We start from the raw sequence: 22,935 nt of genomic DNA, 5'->3' as shown, positions 1-22,935 counted from the left end.
ATGTTATTCTCCTATTCCTCCTCTTCGTTATTCCCCTCCTCCTCCTCTTCGTTATTCTCCTCCTCCTCTTCCTCTTCGTTATTCTCCTCCTCCTCCTCTTCATTATTCTCCTCTTCCTCTTCGTTATTCTCCTCCTCCTCTTCATTATTCTCCTCCTCCTCTTCGTTATTCTCCTCCTCCTCCTCCTCTTCGTTATTCTCCTCCTCCTCTTTGTTATTCTTCTACTTCTTTTTGTTATGTTTTCAATGCTTTGTTTGTTGTTTTGTTTTGTTTTGCGAGAGCATGGTAGAAACAAGCTCCGTAGCTTACCCTCTTTACTTTCAACAGAAATAAAGTCGAACCCGAGCTCTCTCTCGCTCTCAATTTCCACGTTTCATTCTTCAACCATTACGTTCGCGCTCGCGCGCGCGTGTGCATGTTTGTGTGTGTGTGTGCGTGCATGCGTTCGTGAGTGTATACGTATGGGGGTGGGGAGGGGGGCTTTTTACTAAAAGTGGTATTAGACTATTTGTATGCCATAGTGTGTGTGTGGGAGGGGGTCGTGAATGTATCCCTGTGTTGGGGAGCGAGCACGTGCGTCATGCTGACAACTAATCGAAGTTTGTGAACATGGTTTTAATGTGGAGGGTTTTTCCCGATTCTGCTGCCGGCGATCTTCCACTGGTTGAGTTTCCGTCGATGACGGCACAGAGAGCATTAACAACAGACCACTTCACACAGGTACTCAGCTTTCAGCTTTAGTGTCTGCACGTGCGCATACACGCACACACACATACTCACAGACACACACACACATACACACACGCGCGCGCGCACACACACACACACACACACACACACACACACACACACACACACACACACATGCACATGCACACGCACTCACACACACAAGAAAGCGCGCGTGTTTGGATGAGCGCTCTCTACGCACAGCCTCGGGTAACTTATGTTGTGTTTATTATACAGAAATTTGTTATGATATCACCCGCTTCTCAATATGTTCTGTGCAGAAAACAACAGAAAGCCTTTTGTCAAACAGTCAGTCGATAACACCTCGTTAATACCTGAACCCAAGTGTGAACAGATCGAAACGAACGGCGCAAACCCCCTCTATTGGAAGGTAAACACAGAAACGCCCACACAATGCTTTCTTTGGCTGCATAATTACTGGTTCTGGGTCACGATTCCAAAACTAATGGGAGAAAACAAAATATATGGCGGTGAATTATGAAAACAGTAGGATTGTTTATGAAAGCGCTGGATGTTGTCAAGGGTTTGGTGACATACTCAAGCCTCCTTTAGTGTTCCTTGAAAAATCCATTGACATTTAAATTCTGTGTTGTTGACAAGGTACATACAAAGTTTCAAAAACATTGCTTGTCAGGTCAATGCTGGGTGGTAGTTTGCTTAGCGTTAAGAGTTTTTCAAAGTCTGCGCTAATTCCATAGACTTTATGATCAAAGAAAGATGTCTTAACGCTTCGCGTATTTTCGTTCGCACTGTTAAGGACATTAAATAATAGGCAACCCAGGCTAGCTGAACAGCCAAGCAGTCTGGAACAATGTTGTGGATTTCTGCCCACCGTCCAGATTCAGTCGTGCAGTCACGACAACTTGGAGCCGAGACCTGTTTTCATTTTTCTGACCTGAGCTTTAGTCTTTACACATAAAAAATATATATGCTCGCGCGCGCGCATACACACATGCACGCGCGCGCGCACAGAGAACTTCTGTGTGCGATTGTGTATGTGACCGAGAGAGAGAAAGACAGAGGGAGAGATACAGAGAGACAGGGAGAGAGGGGAGAGAGAGAGAGATGGGCTAAAATGCTGAAGTTCAATATACGTCGAAACAGAAGTAAAATTATCAAACGAGCGACATAAAATCCCCTCTGTGATAATCCTGTTGCTCTCACCAAACACGGAACAGAAGTGGAGCTTCAGAAGAAAAACAGAACCACTTGTCTCACTCTGTTTGTCTTCACTGACTGAACTGACTGCGCCCTTTTTACAATCTTATGAAGATTTGAACGTCGTTGGGGGGAGGGGGGGGGATCTCAAAACAATCCAACTCACTCAAACATAATTCGGTTTAACGATAGTCAGCTAATTCAATGTGTCGACAGGCATAGCATGAACAAGACTCCCACACCACCACCACCACACGCACCCCCCTCCCCTCTCCATCCCCCACCCTCCGCCTGTTGGGTTTATCTTACAAAGAAAGAGCATACAGACGAATGTGGAATAAATGCAATTCGAAAGATCAAGGAATGGGATAGTGGTGGGTGTAAATGGCAGTGCCATGGGCGGATGGAGGGAGATAAACACTGCTCGATTTGCTAAACTCGATCTATTATCTGGAATGTGCTGACGATGTGATAGCTGTATTGCGAAGCTACCCCCCCCCCCCCCTGCCCCCCACCCCACCCCCACGCCCCTACCCCTCTCTCTCTCTCTCTCTCTCTTTCTCTCTACTGCTTTGATTTTATTTGGTATTGTGTAGTGTAGACCCTATTCAGGGAGGGGACTAGATGTAAAAAATTACCCCAGTGTTTATCTGTTATCCTCGAAATAAAAAAATTGTCTTGTCTTGTCTTCTCTCTCTCTCGCTGTGGGAGGGACGTACAATTTGAGATTTTTTTTTTAGCCCAACGAAGCATTAATTTGTTTTATCTGATTCCGGGGGTTTTAGTATGACAGAACGGATCTGCCCGTCTTTGACTGGGGACAGACAACATGCACATGCACATGCAGGTGTGTGTGTGTGTGTGTGTGTGTGTGTGTGAGGGAGAGAGAGAGAGATTACGAAGTGAGTTAAACGTGTCATGACGTCTGTTTGAAGTTTGTGTAAATCTGTTTATCTTACTATTTCGTCATTTATAGTCAGTAAGTGTTTGTACATTTAAAAAGAGCTTTCAAAGCTCTGCTTCAGAAAAAGCGTTTTTTTGTTATTATCATCATTATTGTAATTTTATTACTGTTGTTGTTGTTGTTGTTACTGCTGCTGCTACTATTACTACTACCACTGCTGCTACCACTACTACTACGACTAAACCTATCCAAAAAGAAAGCTCTGGTTTATGTACGGCGGTCGATTCCAAATATCTCTGGAGTCCGACCAACACATTGTTTCAGCAAAGTGCTTGGCTGAAGCAAGCCACGGACACAAAACTAAATTGTGCGGCGGTGGTTGTGCTTCCCACGACAAACATGTCTGCTGATGTAAAACAAAAAAAACAAAAAAAATAAAAATATGGCGATTGAACTTCCGGATTCCTCTGCCGCCATGTTGCAGTGAACATCCACCCGCACTCACAACATATGCACATCCCCAAGACCTTAGCCCTCAACAACCGGAGCAAAAGGACGTCCGTCAAAAGGTCGTTGAACTCCACTTTTTGCTGCATCACGGCAGTGCTGTGTGTGTATGTGTGTGTGTGCATCGAGTTTTTTTCCCTCCACGTTCATGCAGAACTGCTCACGTATGAGAATGCAGGGCCGGCCGTCTGCTTTGCACTGTGCAAAACTGGTTACTCACACAGCATAATGAACAGCAGGGGACTGGTTTCACTGTGTAACGGTTCGCTGGCCATAAAGTACATGTGCTTTCCTGGGAGGATGTAGAACATGGGATGAGGACGGAGATATGTTGGTGTTGATGTTTTTTTAACCCCTGTAATAGTTGTGTGAAAAGCGACGGCCGGTCTCGGAGAGGAGAGAGAGAGAACAAACGAACGAACGAACTCTCAAGGCAAAGAGAAATTATATCAAAATATTCACGAAATAACAAAAGGTTGTATGAATATAAACATGGCATTCAAATACACTCAATTACACACTTAACATCTGCAGGTACATAATCATAATACTTGCATTCATGACAAGAATGTACATAAATATGCATGGTTGTAGTGCAGTGAGAGGGAGAGATGGTGATGATGATGGTGATGACGACGATGAAGTGCACTCGGGACATTCAGATACACACAAATACATACGTAAACATTCACACGTAATATAATGATAATGCCTGCAGTTGCAGACAGACTGAAACACAGAGACAAAACAAGAGACACACAGACAGACAGACAGACAGATGCTGAACAGTCCAACATCAGATTGTAAACAGGCAAGTACATAATTTATGTACGGATACTACAACAAAAACATGTGGATGTAGAGATGTCTAGCAAAAACATGTGGATGTAGAGATGTATAGATAGCTACCTAGATAGACAGGTCGATAGAAGGGTGGATATGTATGAACGGATCTATGCATTGATAGGCACACACGAACATACGTATGGATAGAGATTTAATAAAAGTCTTATACACACACACACACACACACACACACACACACACACACACACACACACACACACATACACACACAGAGATATATATATATATATATATATATATATATACATAGAAAGAGAGGTGGAGAGATAGAGAAATAGAAAGAGAGATACATATATAGAGATGGAGAAATAGGTAGAGAGATGGAGAGAGAGAGGGAGACAGACAGACAGACAGATAGACACAGATAGACACAAACAGACAAACAGTTAGATGAACGTGTCTGTGTGTCTCCCCCCACAGCCCCCGTGGAGATGTCCCACGAGAAGAGGCTGATCCAGGACCTGATACGCAACTACAAGGACCTGGGCATCATGGGCCGACCCGTCAGGGACCACAACGACTCGGTCACCATCTACTACGGCATGTCCCTCATCCAGATCCTGGACCTGGATGAACGCAACCAGATCCTCACCACCAACGTGTGGGCCACATATGTGAGTCGGGGTCTGGGCTGGGTTGGGGGGGGGGAGTTGCAGGGGGAGCAGTGTGTGTGTGGGTGTGTGTGACGGGGGGTAGTGTGTGGGGGGGAGGAGGGGGTAGTGGGGGGGGTGTAGTGTGTATGTGTGTGTGTGTGTTGAGAAGGGGGGTAGTGTGTGGGGGGAGGGGTAGTGTGTGTATGTGTGTGTCTGCGCGCTCGCGTAAGTGTGTGTGTGGGGGGGGAGGAGGCGGGGGGGATAGAGTTTGTGTGTGTGTGCGCGCGCGCGTGTGTGTATGTGTATGTGTATATGAGTGTGTGCATGTGTGTGTGTTTTTTTATTGTTTGTTTTGTGTGTGTGTGTGTGTGTGTGTGTGCACCTGAAAACAAAACAAAAGAACACGACCTGCAAGCTGACTGGAATCGCCACGCGGCACAAGCTTAAAAGTGGCGTTCTTTTGCCGTGTTTTGGAGGTGCAAAAAGGTGACGTGCGCAATCCATTGTTTCCTCACAAGTCATGCAAGTCAGCGTCAGGCTTTCATGTTATTGTCTTCGATCGCCAGCCATCCGTGAGTGAGCTGAGACATTTCGGTCTGTCTCTAAAGCCTTTGTCACACTGTTCAAGGGAGTGAGCTTAGACATTTCAATGTATCTCCGAAGCCTTTGTCACACTGTTCAAGTTCAGTGAGGCGACCCCCGCGCTGGAGCTCCGGAAATCGATACGTGTGGCACCCTAAGGTTAAAGGACACCCAAAGGTCAAAGGTCCTACAGCCTTTCACGTACACCGGGACAGTGAATTCATACCCACCGTGTCTCGGCCTCGGCATAGAAAGACGGTGCCCAATCCTCTCCTTCCGCCGTTTTCACTTCCCCAACCGAAGTCTGGTACCCCTTCCTATCTCTGCACTCCACCTCGCTCACTACGATCGGCTTCGGATCCACTCTGTTTACGCATACCCAGATTCAAACACTCGACTGTTGGCCGCCGTTCTTTCTCTGTGTCTGGACCTTGCGATTGGAATGAACTTCCTCTTTCGCTTCGTCAAGTCTCCACTCTCAGCTCTTTCAAGTCTGGCCTTAAAACCCACCTCTTCCCAAAATAGCCTCCCTTGCCTGCCCTTCCTTGTCTTTAGTTTCTACAGTTTTAGAGTTATGCATACGTGTGAATGACTGGTGCGAAAGCGCTTTGATTTGTCTCTGCACAAGATTCAGCGCGAAATAAATACCATTATTATTATTACCCATTCACGCTCATGTGGAGTGACGGAAACCAGAACAAGATGTCTTTCTCGAGGACACAAAACACCAGGCCGAAACAGGACCTCGAACCCTGATCACTGGTGAACACTGGATCAGAAGTCCAGCTCCTAGCCGATTCAGGTCTTGCTTGGTGTGTCTGAAACAGCTGAACTTTCCAGCAGAAATGGCACATAGGGGAACGAACTGGGAACCTTGCTGAAAAGGAAACTTCTGTAAGAAAGAATGAAATGATGCAGCGTTACCATTCATATGGGGCATGTCAACATGGGGGTGTTTACGATTCACATTAACAGATGGAAAACTCCTTGTTGTTGTTTTGTTTGTTTTGTTTTTGTTGTTGTTATTATTGTTTGTTTCTTTTGTTGCTTATTGTTGTTTTATTTATTGTTGTTGTTGTTGATGTTGTTGTTACTGTTGTTTGTTTGTTGCTGTTGTTGTTTTTCTTTGGGGGTATTTTTGTTTTCATTTTGTTTTTCGTTGAGAGAGAGAGAGGTGAGGAGGGGGGTGGCAGACAGACACAGAGAAAAGTCAGCCTAAATACCCTCATAGTATAGAGCTTCTCGCAAGCAGACAGACAGCTGTCCATAACATTCATTGTCAATATTTTCCACAAAGGACCAAAGCTGGGTTGCAAGAAACGAGCTATGTATTGCAGCATCGATAAGCTTGCTTGGCGGTGAGAATGTTCCTAAGTCTGTGGAAATTAGAGCGAGTTAGGAAAATTCTTACGACGCAGCAAACTTAGCTCTGCTACAATTACTGTAGGGGTAATCTTCAGGAATTTTTTTTTTACGTGCGCTTGATCCGATTCCGAGTCCATGCGTCAGGAGTGAACATCCACAGATTAGAGTATAGCTAGGACTGTGTCTTTCATTTCTACAGTGTTGATACTGAAGCAAGGTTTTCTGGTCTCCAGTGAACGATTATGAACCTTTATGCAGGTGTGTCCATGCGCTCATACACATGTGACATGAAGAACGTGTTAGCACGTGTACTGTTCACTGTTTTTCTTTGGCGTGCCGAAATCAAAGTATCTTGCGTTTTAGTTGTCTGACAGACTGGTGTCAATCGTGTAAATTTGTATGTGATGTGGTGAGTATAGTGTGAATATATTATGGTTTGAAAAAGAAACACTTTGATGAATTTTGTGGTTGTTTATTTTGGGTTACAGGATCTTGAAATGCAAAGGCAAGGCAAAAGGTTTATTTCTTGTGCCCCTGGGGGCATTGAAACGTTACATACATGTTTTAGATATACCATTCAAACAATAACAGTGATGTCAAAAGCAAAAAAAGCAAAAGACCAATAGGCACAGACAATATACATTAATAATTAATTCATCCTCATCCATTAATAATATTTTAATAATAATAATAATATTTTATTTTTATATAGCGCTATAATACAAGCATAAGCAAGCTCTAAGCGCTTTACAATCCAGTACCTAAAGTGAAACAAGAAAGCATATAAAAAGTAGTAAAAACATAAAACAAAATCATTAATGTTAAAAAAAAATATAAAAAAAACCACAATGCATAAAACTCACAAAGTAGCATACTATCAATACTACAACTGTTACACTCCAACACTCACACTAACACCCACGCACAGACACACACATGATTAAACGGCTGAGATGACAGCAATTTTCACTTAAAATACATACATGTAAAAAGGAACATAATTGTAATCTGCGTGCCACAGATTTTGTAAAAATTGTAAAATAAAATTTTGGATAGAAAAGGTAAAAAGGGTAAAAATCGGGTCATTCTCCCTTTCGAACCACACTACCACACCATCCATCTACCCACTCCCATTCTCTCTACTCTCCCATCACACACACTCACATTGCCATGGGCCTGGGACAACAGCACTATTAGAGTTATGACAAGTATTTTTTTTTTAAGATAAGTTTTAAGATTCACTTTAAAGGTAGATAGATGAGTTGTTTGTCTGAGAGCAATAGGCAGAGAATTCCAAGTTGTTGGGCCGAAGACGGAAAATGACCTCTTTCCACAGGAGTTAAGGAAGTACCGGGGAACAGTTAGCTGGGAGGAATCAAGAGATCTCAATGTTCTGTTTGGCAAGTACGGTTTAACAAGCTCAGAAAGATAAGAGGGTGTGGTATCACAATTCAGGCACTGAAAGCATAGACAGGCAACTTTATATTCAATTCTGGCTTGAACAGGCAACCAATGAAGTGTCCGCAGGAGAGCAGTAGCACTCTCTCTCCTCGACTTTTTAAGGACGAGTCGAGCTGCACTATTCTGTATTTTCTGGAGCTTGTAGAGTTTATCATTGGGAAAGCCAGCAAAGAGAGAATTACAATAATCTAGGCGGGATAAAATGAAGGCAACAGCAAGTTTGTTGGCGGCATCAACAGACAGGAAGGGGCGGATTTTACTGATCTTACGAAGCTGAAAGTAAAGAACTTTACACAGGTGGTTCACATGAGTTTCCATCGTGAGGGATGAATCGAGGTAAAAACCAAGATTGCGGACAGAACTAGAAAAAGAAATTTCTATGCCAGAACAAATGATAGACGTTGTATTTATCTGCTTGAGCTTATTTTTTTATTACCAGTCAACATGAGTTCTGTTTTGTCATCATTCATTTTTAGTTTGTTTTGTTTCATCCACTTTGCTACATTTTCTATACCAGTTTAAAATTTAGAAGCTAAACATGGAATTTCAGAGGGAATAGTAGAATCATGCAGTTGAGAATCGTCGGCAAACAGATGATAGTCAGGTACTGTTGGATAATCAAACTTAGACGTTGTGTGTACATTGTAAAGAGTACAGGTCCCAGGACGGAACCTTGTGGTACCCCATATCTGAGCACAGACGGAACAGACTGGTTTCCATTTACAAGGACAGAGTGTGTGCGACCTGATAAGTAGGAATGAAACCATTTCAGAACAGTACCATTGAGTCCGAACACAGCACACAACCTTCTGACCATAATGTCATGGTCTATCGTGTCAAATGCTGCAGAAAGGTCCAGCAGTGACAGAATGGATACCTTGCCTGCATCAGATGCTAGCAACAGGTCATTGACCACACGTAATAAGGCCGTTTCCGTGCTGTGTCCCTTTCTGTACGCTGACTGAAATGGCTCCAGGAGACTGTTGATCTCAAGGTGTTTCATAAGCTGGCCAAGCACAATACGTTCTAAAACTTTAGACAGAAATGGGAGGTTTGATACTGGTCTATAGTTTTTCAGGTTTTCGGATCAAGACTAGCTTTCTTCAAAAGGGGACACGCCAAGGCATGCTTAAAGGACTGTGGGACAACACCTGAGGTCAAGGATATATTCATGATACTGGTTATGATAGGTAGTAATTCTTCTAAACATTGGTAAAATATAGAATGTGGGATAGGATCGAGACTGCATGATTTCTTTGGCATCTTGAGGATGACATCTTTGACCTGTTCCATGGTAACTGTCTGGAATGTAGTGAACTGTGTTCCATTAAAAGTATCAGATTCGCCAAAATCAGTAGGAGAATCGAAGCTACTTCTAATCAAAGATCTATTTTAGTAGTGAAATAATCAATAAATTTATCAGCTAGATTTTCAGAAGGTATATTGCTAAGCAGAACAGTTCGGACATCCTTCCCCATCATCTGATTGGCCAAGCGAAACAGAACTCTGGAGGAATCAGCGTCAGTATTTTTCTGTCGCACACGTATTTCTTTTTCGCATCGCGGATCATTTGATTTACAACATTGCGTAAGTGAGCATATATCTGCTTGAAAATTTCCGGACCAGACTTTCGTCATTTTCGCTCAGCGGAGGGACGCTGCTGTTTTGCCATCTTGATTTCGAGAGACATCCAGGGTGCACATAAACGATCAAACACAACACGCATTGTGAGAGGGGCATGCTTATCAAGCATTTCCTGGAGGGAAGTGTTGTAAAATGTGATCTGACGGCATTAACCACAGACGTAGCTTTACAGAAAGGAACTACAAATAGAAGAGACAAATGCTTTTACTTTTAACAATTTTCTTTTGTTTTTCTTGGAAAACAATATGTGGAATTTGGGCGGTTTCTATAATATCTAGGCAGATACCCTTGTCTGTCACTTTCAAAGAAAGGACACACAAACAAATAGTGGAACTCATCAGCAATGTCGGTAGTGGAACATTTATCACATATTCTTTCGTTTCTTGGTAAATTGTTGAAGCGCTGACTATTAACAGGCAAAGCATTATTGGTTGTCCTAAACTTAACTAACTGGATATGCAAATATCTAAATTTACTAAAATGAATGGAACTTTGAAGAACGCATAGCATTTTCCTGTTGATAAATTGGTTGCCTTGCATATACTTTTAATGACAGAAAAATAAGAAAAGAGCTTAAGCAATCCAACCACGCATGTTTCAAAAAAAGAAACATCATCATAAGTATTGTGAATGTTTTAAAACGATATAAACTACAGCTAAATTCGTCATTACTGCACTGAACAGACCACACTGAGCAGCCTGTTCCCCAAGTGACATTCGGGATGGAAAAAAAATGTGAACCACCAACTCACATAGCAATAGTCTTTAAGATGAATAAGTAGATAAATAAATAATATGCAACTATGATATCGTTCGCACGGTTGTTGTTGACCGACACCTACTACATGCAAAACCATCCCGGAGAAGCAGAAAAAGGAACCCGTTCAACACTACAATGACAGCACCACAAATAGAACACGTCAAGATGGAACAGCGAAAATGTCGTGCCAATATTTATGCTGGGTGTCTGCGACTCGAACAACAAAAAGAGTGAGCAGATGCAACAGACATCAGTAACATCATCAGTAAAATCATCAGTAACATCGTGGACGAAGTGAAACAGAGACTCTGGAGGTGGTTAGGCCAGGTCCTCAGGATGAACAAAATCCAGACATCATTACGCTGCCGTCAGATGGGCACCACCAGTGAGAAGAAAGACAGGCAGACAACTGGGTACTTGGAGAAGAATGAGAGGCAAACCACTGGGCACATGGAGAAGAAAGAGAGGCAGACCACTGGGCACATGGAGAAGAAAGAGAGGCAAACCACATGGAGAAGAAAGAGAGACAGACCACATGGAGAAGAAAGAGAGGCAGACCACTGGGCACATGGAGAAGAAAGAGAGGCAGACCAGTGGGGACATGGAGAAGAAAGAGAGGCAAACCACATGGAGAAGAAAGAGAGACAGACCACAATGAGAAGAAAGAGAGGCAGACCACTGGGCACATGGAGAAGAAAGAGAGGCAGACCACTGGGCACTTGGAGAAGAAAGAGAGGCAGACCACTGGGCACATGGAGAAGAAAGAGAGGCAGACCAGTGGGGACATGGAGAAGAAAGAGAGGCAAACCACATGGAGAAGAAAGAGAGACAGACCACAATGAGAAGAAAGAGAGGCAGACCACTGGGCACATGGAGAAGAAAGAGAGGCAGACCACTGGGCACATGGAGAAGAAAGAGAGGCAGACCAGTGGGGACATGGAGAAGAAAGAGAGGCAAACCACATGGAGAAGAAAGAGAGGCAGACCACTGGGCACATGGAGAAGAAAGAGAGGCAAACCACATGGAGAAGAAAGAGAGGCAGACCACTGGGCACATGGAGAAGAAAGAGAGGCAGACCAGTGGGGACATGGAGAAGAAAGAGAGGCAGACCACATGGAGAAGAAAGAGAGACAGACCACTGGGCACATGGAGAAGAAAGAGAGGCAGACCACTGGGCACATGGAGAAGAAAGAGAGGCAGACCACTGGGCACATGGAGAAGAAAGAGAGACAGACCACTGGGCACATGGAGAAGAAAGAGAGGCAGACCACTGGGCACATGGAGAAGAAAGAGAGGCAGACCACTGGGCACATGGAGAAGAAAGAGAGGCTAACCACTGGGCACATGGAGAAGAAAGAGAGGCAGACCACTGGGCACATGGAGAAGAAAGAGAGGCAGACTACATGGAGAAGAAAGAGAGACAGACCACTGGGCACATGGAGAAGAAAGAGAGGCAGACCACTGGGCACATGGAGAAGAAAGAGAGGCAGACCACTGGGCACATGGAGAAGAAAGAGAGGCAGACCACTGGGCACATGGAGAAGAAAGAGAGACAGACCACTGGGCACATGGAGAAGAACTATGGAAGAGGAAATGAAAACAGCAGGCATGACCTGAAACGAAACCATACCGCTTTGGACCGAAATGACTGGAGAAGATTTATTGGCGTCCAGTGCTCCAATCGGAATGGAAGAGGATTTATTTAGAGTTGGTCAGCGATTCGAACACACAGTCTTTTGACAGCGAGCTGGGTTCTCACTCAAGCAGTTGAGCCAACCTGCCACCCGATTTCACGCAGAGGCAGACACGAAAGATAACAATGGATGTTTCACAAGCTGTCCTCTAGGTACTAAACTTTCCACAAAAGCAGACACAGGGTCGCGGATAACTTAACACATGGATGCCCAAATTCAGCCATCAGCCAACTCCTTCCAGGAGGGGAAACTAACAAGAAAACACCGATGCAGTCTTCACTATTTTTCCCCTCAGCCGTCAGTGACTCGTTTTCCCACCGAGTCAGACAAGTCAGTCCTTGAAAACTGAGAGTTAACAAAACAACTGCTGCATTTCTTACCTGTGCGTTTACGCGCACGCGCATGCGAGCGTGCGCGCGTGTTTGTGTGTATGTGTGTGTGCGTGTGTGCGTGTGTGTGTGTGTGTGAATACGCGCGCGCGCGTGCGTTCACGTGCGCGTGTGGGAAATAGATATGTGTGTATGTCAATGAGTGTGTCTTTCTGTGAAGACCATTCAAAAGATAACAGTTTGACATCCTTTCTTGTTGGACACCTGAAGAAATTATATATCATGAGTTCTGTTGAAAGCATTGGTGCTGTCTGTTCGTTCGCTCAGTTCGTCTGACATTACCATTGTGTGAAAAAAGAAGTCAAACAAAAGATGTATTTATTCATCATAAAAGGAAGCACCCTGTCAGCTCTTGTCAACCGACCGCATTCACAGACACGCTTCACATCAGCAGTGTAAATATTGCCGGCCACACACAGCACGGACTGTTTGGCAGACGACGTCAGTGCGCGCATCCGCGCGTGCGCGTGGGCGCGTGCGCTCACATACACACATACATGCATGTACACAGGCATTCACCCACGCCCGCACACACACACACGCGCGCGCGCGCGCGTGCACACACACACACACACACACACACACACACATATATATATATATATATATATATATATATATATATATATATATATATATATATATATATATACATACACTGGCACACATGCATAGTCACACTCACACGTACATACACACGCACATACACACACTTATTCACACACACACACACACGTACACACACACACACACACACACACACACACACACACACACACACACACACACTCACGCACGCACACACACACACACACACACACACACACATACATACATACATACATACATACATATCATATATACAAACACACGCACGCACGCACACGCACGCACACATGGATACATACATACATACTCCCTCTCTGTCCCTCTCTCTCTCTCTCTCTCTCTCCCTCTCTCTCTCTCTCTCCCTCTCTCTCGAGACTCTGAACTTTGTTCACATGGGAGGCAGTAGCACAATTTCAGAGCTCCGACAAAAAAGATTAATTTTTGATAATTAACAGAACTTCTGACACTTGTTGACAATGCCAGTTGGCATTCAAGACCATCGACTGGCCATTGGTACTTTTGTGCCAAGTTTGATCAAACTTTTGAAGAGGAAAGCGGCGATTTTTGCAAAACGCATTCGGGGATTCAAGATCTTCAACTTTGCTGGCCATTTTGCTGTGACCACTCTGTTCGCCTTTCTCGTGATTTCGGGCGTTGAACTCAACCCTGGCCCAGTGAGCGGACAGAGCGCAAGCAACAACACTGCAGAACACAGCCAGTCAACACGGGGAATAGACACGGACACAGAGCAGTCATCTGTACAACAGCTGATCAGGTCAGTGCAGTCTCTCACCGAGTCAGTGAAAAGAATTGAAGACAGACTTGAAACGAACCAGAATGTACTGTCGTCAAAAATAGCTGACGTAGAAACCTATCTTAACCACCGTTTTGATGAATTGTCTGAACAACAGAAAATACTAACAGATGACGTGGATGCTATGTTTGTACACTACGAAAATCTACAGGAAAATCAAGATACGCTCAAAAATCTTGTTGAGAACTTGGAAGAAAAAATCGACAAGTTGGAAAACCATTCCAGACGAAACAATTTAATCTTCGGTGGCCTGTTGAACGGTGGAAAGGAATCGTGGGAACAGTGTGAAGAAAAGGTGCGCTCTGTCATGAGGGACAAAATGAAAATCAACACAGACATCGGGATCGAAAGAGCACACCCCCTTGGAAAATCATCTGTCATCGTCAAGTTCCTATCTTTCAAGGACCGAGAGCTTGTGATGTCCAATGCAGGGTGTTTGAAAGGAAATGATCCTCCACTCTTTGTGAGAGAAGACGTGTCAGAGAAAGTCCGGAACAAACAGAAAGGTCTGCTGTCACTGAGAAAAGAAATGAGAGACAACAACAAGAGGGCAGTAATCAGACACGACAAGCTTCGGACTGATGATGGCGTGTTCACATTTGATCTGAAGAAAAACGAAATCGTGAAACTTGGCAGCGACACGCCTCACTTTCAAGGCGGAAGATTTCCATCCGTTCCCCGGGGAGATAGCAAAGACGTAGCCAAGGCAGCATCGTCAGGGAAGAAAGATGGGTCTTGCATCTCCGACACAAGGTGCGGCCACTCGAGCTCGACAGAGGACAACACAGCAGCAGACCAACTCACGACCCAGGACCAGGCGGACAACAGGCTGTACTCAACCGTGGTGAGGCAGGACAGCCGTAGCGGACAGAGAGGACCGCACCGACAGCCGTCGTCACGACTAGGGATCGACCGCAGTGACGCCCGGGCCCCACGAGGTAGAGGGGGATTCCGAGTCCAGCCTCCCTCACTGCAGCGCAGCAGGCAGAAGTCATCGGTCTCTCACTCCAGGGGGAGTCAGGGCAGTGAGGGTGGTTCCAGTCAGTCAGCATCACAGCAATAGGGAAGTGGCCGGTGCTCACAGACAGACCGTGAAGGCAGGAGGCTAAAGGTGGGAACATGGAACGTGGAGGGGTTGCTTCAGCGTCTTGACTCTTTTGATTTTGTTGACTTCCTTAAAACTTTTGACGTTTTCTGCCTCACTGAAACTTTTGTAGATTTTAATTTTCAATCAGATAAATTTTCTGACTACATTTGTGTGACTTCTTTTGCAAGAAAATTAACTCAAAGGGGGAGAAAATCAGGCGGTGTAGTAGTGGGATATAAAAATGAACTGAGGGAGCAGATCAAAGTAGTGGAATTAGAGTATGATAATCTGATTTGTCTACAGTTAGACAGGACTGTCTTAGGCACACTCAAAGATATATTTTTCATTGGAACCTACGTACCACCTAGTGATTCGAGTGTGTATAATTTGTTACAACATGGCTACGGAATTGAACCTCTGGAACACTGTATCAATACTCTGTATGAAACATTTGAAGATTTCTACGTATTCATTTGTGGTGATCTGAACGCACGAACAGCCAGTCTGAATGGTTTGGCTGAAGTAGGTTTTGACCCACTATATCAAGAAGATGAAGTGTATGTGACACGAAGCTCACAAGACTTAACAGTGAATCTGTTTGGATCACAACTGATTGACTTGTGTAGCATGTTCCATTGCTCTGTTAAAAATGGAATGTGTGATAAAGGTTTTGATGATGGGTGTACATATATCTGCAGTACGGGAAGTAGTGTCATCGACTACTTCGTTACGTCAAATGAGTTGCTTGATTTGGTTCTATCCTTTGAGATAATCGATAGGGTTGATTCTACCCATTTACCAATTTCAGTTATGCTGGGCAGTGATAACACTAACGCAAGTATGGGTAGTAGGGAAGATAGGCAAGGTATCTGGAGAGAAAAGCTTTGCTGGACAAGGGAGAAGGAAGGGGAGTTCTTAGCTAACTTTTCTTCTCCACAGTCAGAAGCGGATCTTTGCCATGCTTTCGAAGAGATTGAGAGCGATACTGAATCAGCTTTGACCAAATTTGTTGACTGCCTTCTTAATGCTGCCAGTTGTATGAAAAAGCAAGTTAGGATTGATTCTGGTCATGTAAAAAAAAGAAGCCCCTTGGTTTGATAAAGAGTGCAAAGAAGCGAAGCAAAAAACACGTAAACTTTTAAGCACATTCAGAAAATCAAAGGAAACATACGGTAGAAAGGTAAGCCAAAGTAATTCACAGAGACAATGGGATATAGCCATATGAAATTCTGATCGATGTGATGAAGACATAACTATAGAAGATAAACGATTGGCCTTTGTAAAGGCAAGAAAGGATTACCGACAACTAATACGGGCAAAGAAAAGTTCGTATAAGAAAGAAAAAGCGCAAAGACTAAACAACTCTATTCATGATGCTAAGTCGTTTTGGTCAGAGGTGAGATCGAATACGTGTAGAGGTAAACAGAAAACAAGTGAAAAGATAACTTTAGATCAGTGGTATGAGCATTTTAAATCTGTGTTCAGGACAGAAGAGGGGGTAAATAATGGAGCAGAGTATGATAGTGTAGTGGATCATGATATAGCTGAAGAATTAAACATTCCAATTTCAGAGGAAGTACATCAGGCCATAGCTGGGCTGAAAAACGGAAAAGCATGTGGTTATGATGGGGTAACTGCCGAAATGCTTAAAACTGTAGCAACAAAATCAGTCCCTTTCTTGTGTCGTCTTTTCAATCAGATTTTCAGCAATGGTGAGTTCCCAGAACAATGGAGTTACTCGATAATCATACCCATTTTTAAGAAAGGCAATCCAGATTTACCTGATAATTACAGAGGAATTTCCTTGTTAAGTGTGGTCAGTAAGATTTATACGAGTATACTTAAAAGAAGACTTACTAAATGGATGGATGACAATGGAAAAGTTGTTGAAGAGCAGGCAGGCTTCAGAAAATCATATTCAACGATTGATCATATCTATACCTTATCATCTATTGTAGAGAAATGTTTTAGTAGAAAAGGCGAAAAATTGTATGTAGCTTTTATAGATCTGAGAAAGGCCTTCGATTCAGTCCATCATGCTTCCTTGTTTGCAACTTTATTGAGAGCAGGATTATCTGGCCCATTTTTTAATGCTTTAAGAGCTATGTATTCTTCAGTTTCATCATGTATTCGTGTGAATGAGGAAATGACTGATCTTTTTGGTTGTCCTTTAGGTGTTAAGCAGGGGTGCATTTTGAGTCCTACACTCTTCTCCTTATTCATAAACGAAATAGCCGTGGCTCTAGAAGAGGTGGGAAAACATGGAATACAACTTCAGCCAGGTCTGATCGAACTGTTCCTTTTATTGTTCGCAGATGATTTAGCTCTTTTATCAAGGACACCCTGGGGTCTGCAGAACCAGTTAAACCATCTTAGTGCATTATGTAAAGAAAGGTTTTTGAAAATAAACGCAGAAAAATCTAAAGTTATGGTATTCAGAAAGGGGGGTTTCCTAGGGAAAAATGAGAAATGGTTCTTGGATGGTGCTGATCTAGAAGTGATTAACAGTTACACTGGAGGAAGGTGGCAGAATGGTTAAGACGCTCAGCTGCCAATACAGAGAGTCCGTGAGGGTGTGGGTTCGAATCCCGCTCTCGCCCTTTCTCCTAAGTTTGACTGGAAAATCAAACTGAGCGTCTAGTCTTTCGGATGAGACGATAAACCGAGGTCCCGTGTGCAGCACGCACTTGGCGCACTGAAAAAGAACCCATGGCAACGAGAGTGTTGTCCTCTGGCGAAAGTACGTAAAATGAAATCCACTTTCATAGGTACACAAATATGTAAGCATGCACTCAAGGCCTGACTAAGCGCGTTGGGTTATGCTGCTGGTCAGGCATCTGCTCAACAGATGTGGTGTAGCGTGTATGGATTTGTCCGAACGCAGTGACGCCTCCTTGAGAAAGTGAAACTGAAACTGATACACTTACCTAGGATACACGTTCACGACAATGTTGAGTAATGTGCAGGGAGTGCGATCCCTCGTAACGAAAGGAAAGAAAGCTGTATATGACTGTACCCGTGTCCTCCGAAATCTCAATGAGATGACGAGGCAGTGCTGCTTCAAAATTTTTGATGCCCAGGTTCAGCCGATTCTATTATATGGGTCAGAAATGTGGGGTCTAGAGGAAATAGACTCAATTGAAAAGGTGCACACCCATGCATGCAAAAGATTCTTAAATGTTTCAGCAAAGACACCAAATAAATGTGTATATGGAGAGCTGGGGAGATATCCGTTACACGTAAATTCATGCATGAGAGCAGTAAAGTACTGGTTAAAATTATTACATATGAATATTAGCAGACTGCCCAAACAAGCTTATCTAATGCAAGTTAATATGGAGGAAAACGGAAAATTGTGTTGGGCATCGAAACTCAGAGACATACTCCAGAAATGTGGTTTTGCTTTTGTTTGGCTGAACAAAGGTGTTGGGAATGAACGATCTTTCCTCTCGCTATTAAGAGATCGACTCGTTGCAAACTTTATTGACGACTGGACAACAGCAATTAACACCAGCGAGAGATTTTCGCTGTATTCAACTTTCAAGTCAAATTTTTCCCCGAACCTTACATAGATAATATTAGAATAAAACGTTTTAGAGATATGATCGCAAAACTCAGAATGGGTGTTCTTCCTCTCAACGCAAACGCTTTTCGATTTGTTCAAGACAATACACAAAGGGTTTTATGTAGTTTTTGCAAAGATCAAATAGAAAATGAAGTACATTTTATTTGTATTTGTCCATGCTACAAAGAATTACGGTATCATTATTTTGGATCAAACACAATTAATGAAGAGCAATTCAGTGATTTAATGCAATGCCCTGATGTAATGTCAATGCATAATCTAGCCCATTTTGTATTTTACGCTGAGAAAAAGCGTGACATATTGATGGAGCTAATCAAATGATTATTTGCTGTCCCTGTTCTAGACGAATATCCATACAATGCAGTGCAGGTGTGAGCCGCAGGCCACAACTCAATTCAAAAGAAGGATGCATCGCACGCGCGTGCGCGGTGTGTGTGTGTGTGTGTGTGTGTGTGTGTGTGTGTGTGTGTGTGTGTGTGTGTGTGTGTGTGTGTGAGTGAGAGAGAGAGAGAGAGTGTGTGTGTGTGTGTGTGTGTGTGTGTGAGAGAGAGAGAGAGAGAGAGAGAGAGAGAGAGAGACTTATCCACTTGTCAGCTAAGTAAATTGTAGGTTTGTGTAATCAGAGTCCAAGCAAAATTGTAATGTACTAGAATACTGTCTGTTATTGTTGACTATGTTAGGATCCTGATGACTTATGAACATTAAACCATCTGGAATCTGGAATCTCTCTCTCTCTCTCTCTCTCTGTCATCTACATATATCTCTCAGGATTACCATTCTCTCTTTCCCTCCCTCTCTCTCTCCCTCTCTCTTTCTCTCTCTCTCTCTCTCTCTCTCTCTCTCTCTCTCTCTCTCTCTCTCTCTCTCTCTCTCTGTCATCTGCATATTTCTCTCAAGATTACCATGACAGAAGTTGACGTGTGTGCCCACGTTTCAGTTGTGGAACGACATGTACCTGAACTGGACCAAGGAGGATTACGGCAACATCACGGAGGTCCGTGTTCGTAACGAGGATATTTGGAAACCAGACATCAAGCTCTACAACTAGTGAGTTGCCGCTACTTCTTCTTCTTCTTCTTCTTCTTCTTCTTCTTCTTCCAGGAACAACTGAAATGACTTCCACACCAGTTACCACAATATGATGCAAAGTGTTCAGTTTCAGTTTATCAAGGGAGGCGTCAAGCCGGTCGGACAAATCCATATACGCTACACCACATGCCAGTGCTGGGCAGATGCTTGACAGCAGCATAACCCAACGCCCCAGGCAGGCCTTGAGTGCATGCATATAGATAGATAGATAGATAAATGTATGTATAGATATAGATATATATGTGTGTTATATATATGAGTCGCCAAGTTGGCAAATTCATTTTCCATGCTGTAAGAAGGAGACAACAAATCAATGCAAGTTAACGGATTTTATCAATACCGCCCCGAGAAATGTGTTTCTCGTATTTTCATTGAACCTTGAATGCCAATGTTATTGGTAGTTTAGAATGTATGCCGTGCAGTGAATTAACTTTATACTCAATCTGGAAAATGACCTCATACTTAATAAGAAAAATTAGTTCGTATATACTGTGTTTAAAATGAAGTCACTTCTTAGTCTGTAAATGAACTGCTGGATTACACATCTCCTCTTCCCCCATCCCTCTTCCCCCATCCCTCTTCCCCCATCCCTCTTCCCCCATCCCTCTTCCCCCTATCCCTCTTCCCCCATCCCTATTCCCCCATCCCTCTTCCCCCATCCCTCTTCCCCCTATCCCTCTTCCCCCATCCCTCTTCCCCCATCCCTATTCCCCCATCCCTCTTCCCCCATCCCTCTTCCCCCATCCCTCTTCCCCCATCCCTCTTCCCCCATCCCTCTTCCCCCATCCCTCTTCCCCCATCCCTCTTCCCCCATCCCTCTTCCCCCTATCCCTCTTCCCCCATCCCTATTCCCCCATCCCTATTCCCCCATCCCTCTTCCCCCATCCCTATTCCCCCATCCCTCTTCCCCCTATCCCGCTTCCCCCATCCCTCTTCCCCCTATCCCTATTCCCCCATCCCTATTCCCCCATCCCGCTTCCCCCATCCCGCTTCCCCCATCCCGCTTCCCCCTATCCCTCTTCCCCCATCCCTCTTCCCCCATCCCTATTCCCCCTATCCCGCTTCCCCCTATCCCTCTTCCCCCTATCCCTCTTCCCCCATCCCTATTCCCCCATCCCTATTCCCCCATCCCGCTTCCCCCATCCCTCTTCCCCCATCCCTCTTCCCCCTATCCCTCTTCCCCCATCCCTATTCCCCCATCCCTATTCCCCCATCCCTCTTCCCCCTATCCCTCTTCCCCCATCCCTATTCCCCCATCCCTATTCCCCCATCCCGCTTCCCCCATCCCGCTTCCCCCCATCCCTATTCCCCCATCCCTCTTCCCCCATCCCTCTTCCCCCTATCCCTCTTCCCCCATCCCTATTCCCCCATCCCTATTCCCCCATCCCGCTTCCCCCATCCCTCTTCCCCTATCCCTCTTCCCCCATCCCTATTCCCCCATCCCGCTTCCCCCATCCCGCTTCCCCCATCCCTCTTCCCCCTATCCCTCTTCCCCCATCCCTATTCCCCCATCCCTATTCCCCCATCCCTATTCCCCCATCCCTCTTCCCCCTATCCCGCATCCCTCTTCCCCCTATCCCGCTTCCCCCTATCCCTCTTCCCCCATCCCTCTTCCCCCATCCCTATTCCCCCATCCCTATTCCCCCATCCCTCTTCCCCCCATCCCGCTTCCCCATCCCTCTTCCCCCATCCCTATTCCCCCATCCATCTTCCCCTTCCCCAATGTGTATGTCAGTCTGTCTGTCTGTCTGTCTGTCTGTCTGTCTGTCTGTCTGTCTGTCTGTCTGTCTCTCTCTCTCTCTCTCTCTCTGCCTCTCTGTCTGTTTCTCTCTCTCTCTCTCTCCCTCTCTCTCTCTCTTTCTCTCGCTGTGTGTGTGTGTGTGTGTGTGTGTGTGTGTGTGTGTGTGTGAATTTTGATTTCATGAAGGCCCTGGAGTTATTCAGGGAACTGACACTTTGTTATAATGTTACGATAATGATGATGATTATTATTATCATCATCATTATTATTATTATTATTATCACCATTCTCATTATTATTAGGTGCATAACAATCCTACCCTTCACCACCACCAGTGACGGTCGGATGGCTGACCCAGTCGATGCACAGTTCCCCTGGGCCAAAGTGCTTTTGCTTTGATCATTTCTAGGAACTCACCGCTACCTTGTGTTGTGAGGCTACATACGTTCAGATTCCGGGGCATAAGAAATACTATAGCCTTGATTGCAGATCATTTGAACCGTAGCGTACCACGTCTTGGTTCAGTCTGCATCCCCCAGGGGTGGTAAAAAGCAAAGCCTGAGCTTCCTGTAAAACAGAGAGAGAGAGGGAGGGGAAGGGATGGAGAGAAAGAATAAGGATATAATACACACATACATACATATATATATATATATATATATATATATATATATATATATATATAGCGAAAGAGAGTGAGAGATCGAGACATATATATATATATAGCGAAAGAGAGTGAGAGATCGAGACATATATATATATATATATATATATATATATATATATATAGCGAGAATGAGAGAGAGAGAGAAACTGAGCGCGTGCGCGCGCATGTGTATATGTGTGTGTGTATATGAGTGTGTGTGTGTGTGTATAAGGAACGAATCAGAAGAAGATAGTAAAAGAGCTAGGTGAAGAATAAAAGACAAACAGATACCTAAAATAAACATTAAAAAAAAAAAAGATATCCCAAATCTTCAGAACAGCTGTTTCTCTTCAGCAAAGCTCTAACAACGACCACAAGCCTTCGTGCTGAAGTCAATGTTGGCAGATACAGGATGAAACCAAACCGGGCTGTTTCAAAAGATGCCTATCGCTCACCGTAAAATTAATGGCGAGGACAGATTACCGTCACACCACGTTCGACATGCTGCATTTCAAGCTGTCGGCATCCCCTCTCACGCCCCCCCCCCCCCCCCTCTCTCTCTCTCTCTCTCTACTATGACTTTAAGTAGCATTGCGTAGTGTGTGCAATGACATATATAATGTAGTATTGTGTAGTGTAGACCCTGTTTCAGGGCGGGGACTGGATGAAAAAAATGCGCGCCATTGCTT

General features: G+C 44.3%; 1 pseudogene across 1 annotated transcript in view; it reads left to right on the top strand.

Annotated features, from left to right (window-relative positions):
- LOC143292628 (neuronal acetylcholine receptor subunit alpha-10-like) overlaps positions 1–22,935 on the top strand; it is a 121,535-nt pseudogene that overhangs the window by 75,856 nt on the left and 22,744 nt on the right. The window contains exons 2-3 of the transcript XR_013056669.1: positions 4,607–4,800; positions 19,708–19,817. The product of XR_013056669.1 is annotated as a neuronal acetylcholine receptor subunit alpha-10-like (transcript). The remainder of the gene's footprint in view (positions 1–4,606; positions 4,801–19,707; positions 19,818–22,935) is intronic.

The sequence above is a fragment of the Babylonia areolata genome, chromosome 18, assembly GCF_041734735.1.
Source record: "Babylonia areolata isolate BAREFJ2019XMU chromosome 18, ASM4173473v1, whole genome shotgun sequence".
NCBI classification, from domain to species: domain Eukaryota; kingdom Metazoa; phylum Mollusca; class Gastropoda; order Neogastropoda; family Buccinidae; genus Babylonia; species Babylonia areolata.
Note: the sequence above shows the minus strand (reverse complement) of the source record. Positions and strands in the feature narration are given on the sequence as shown.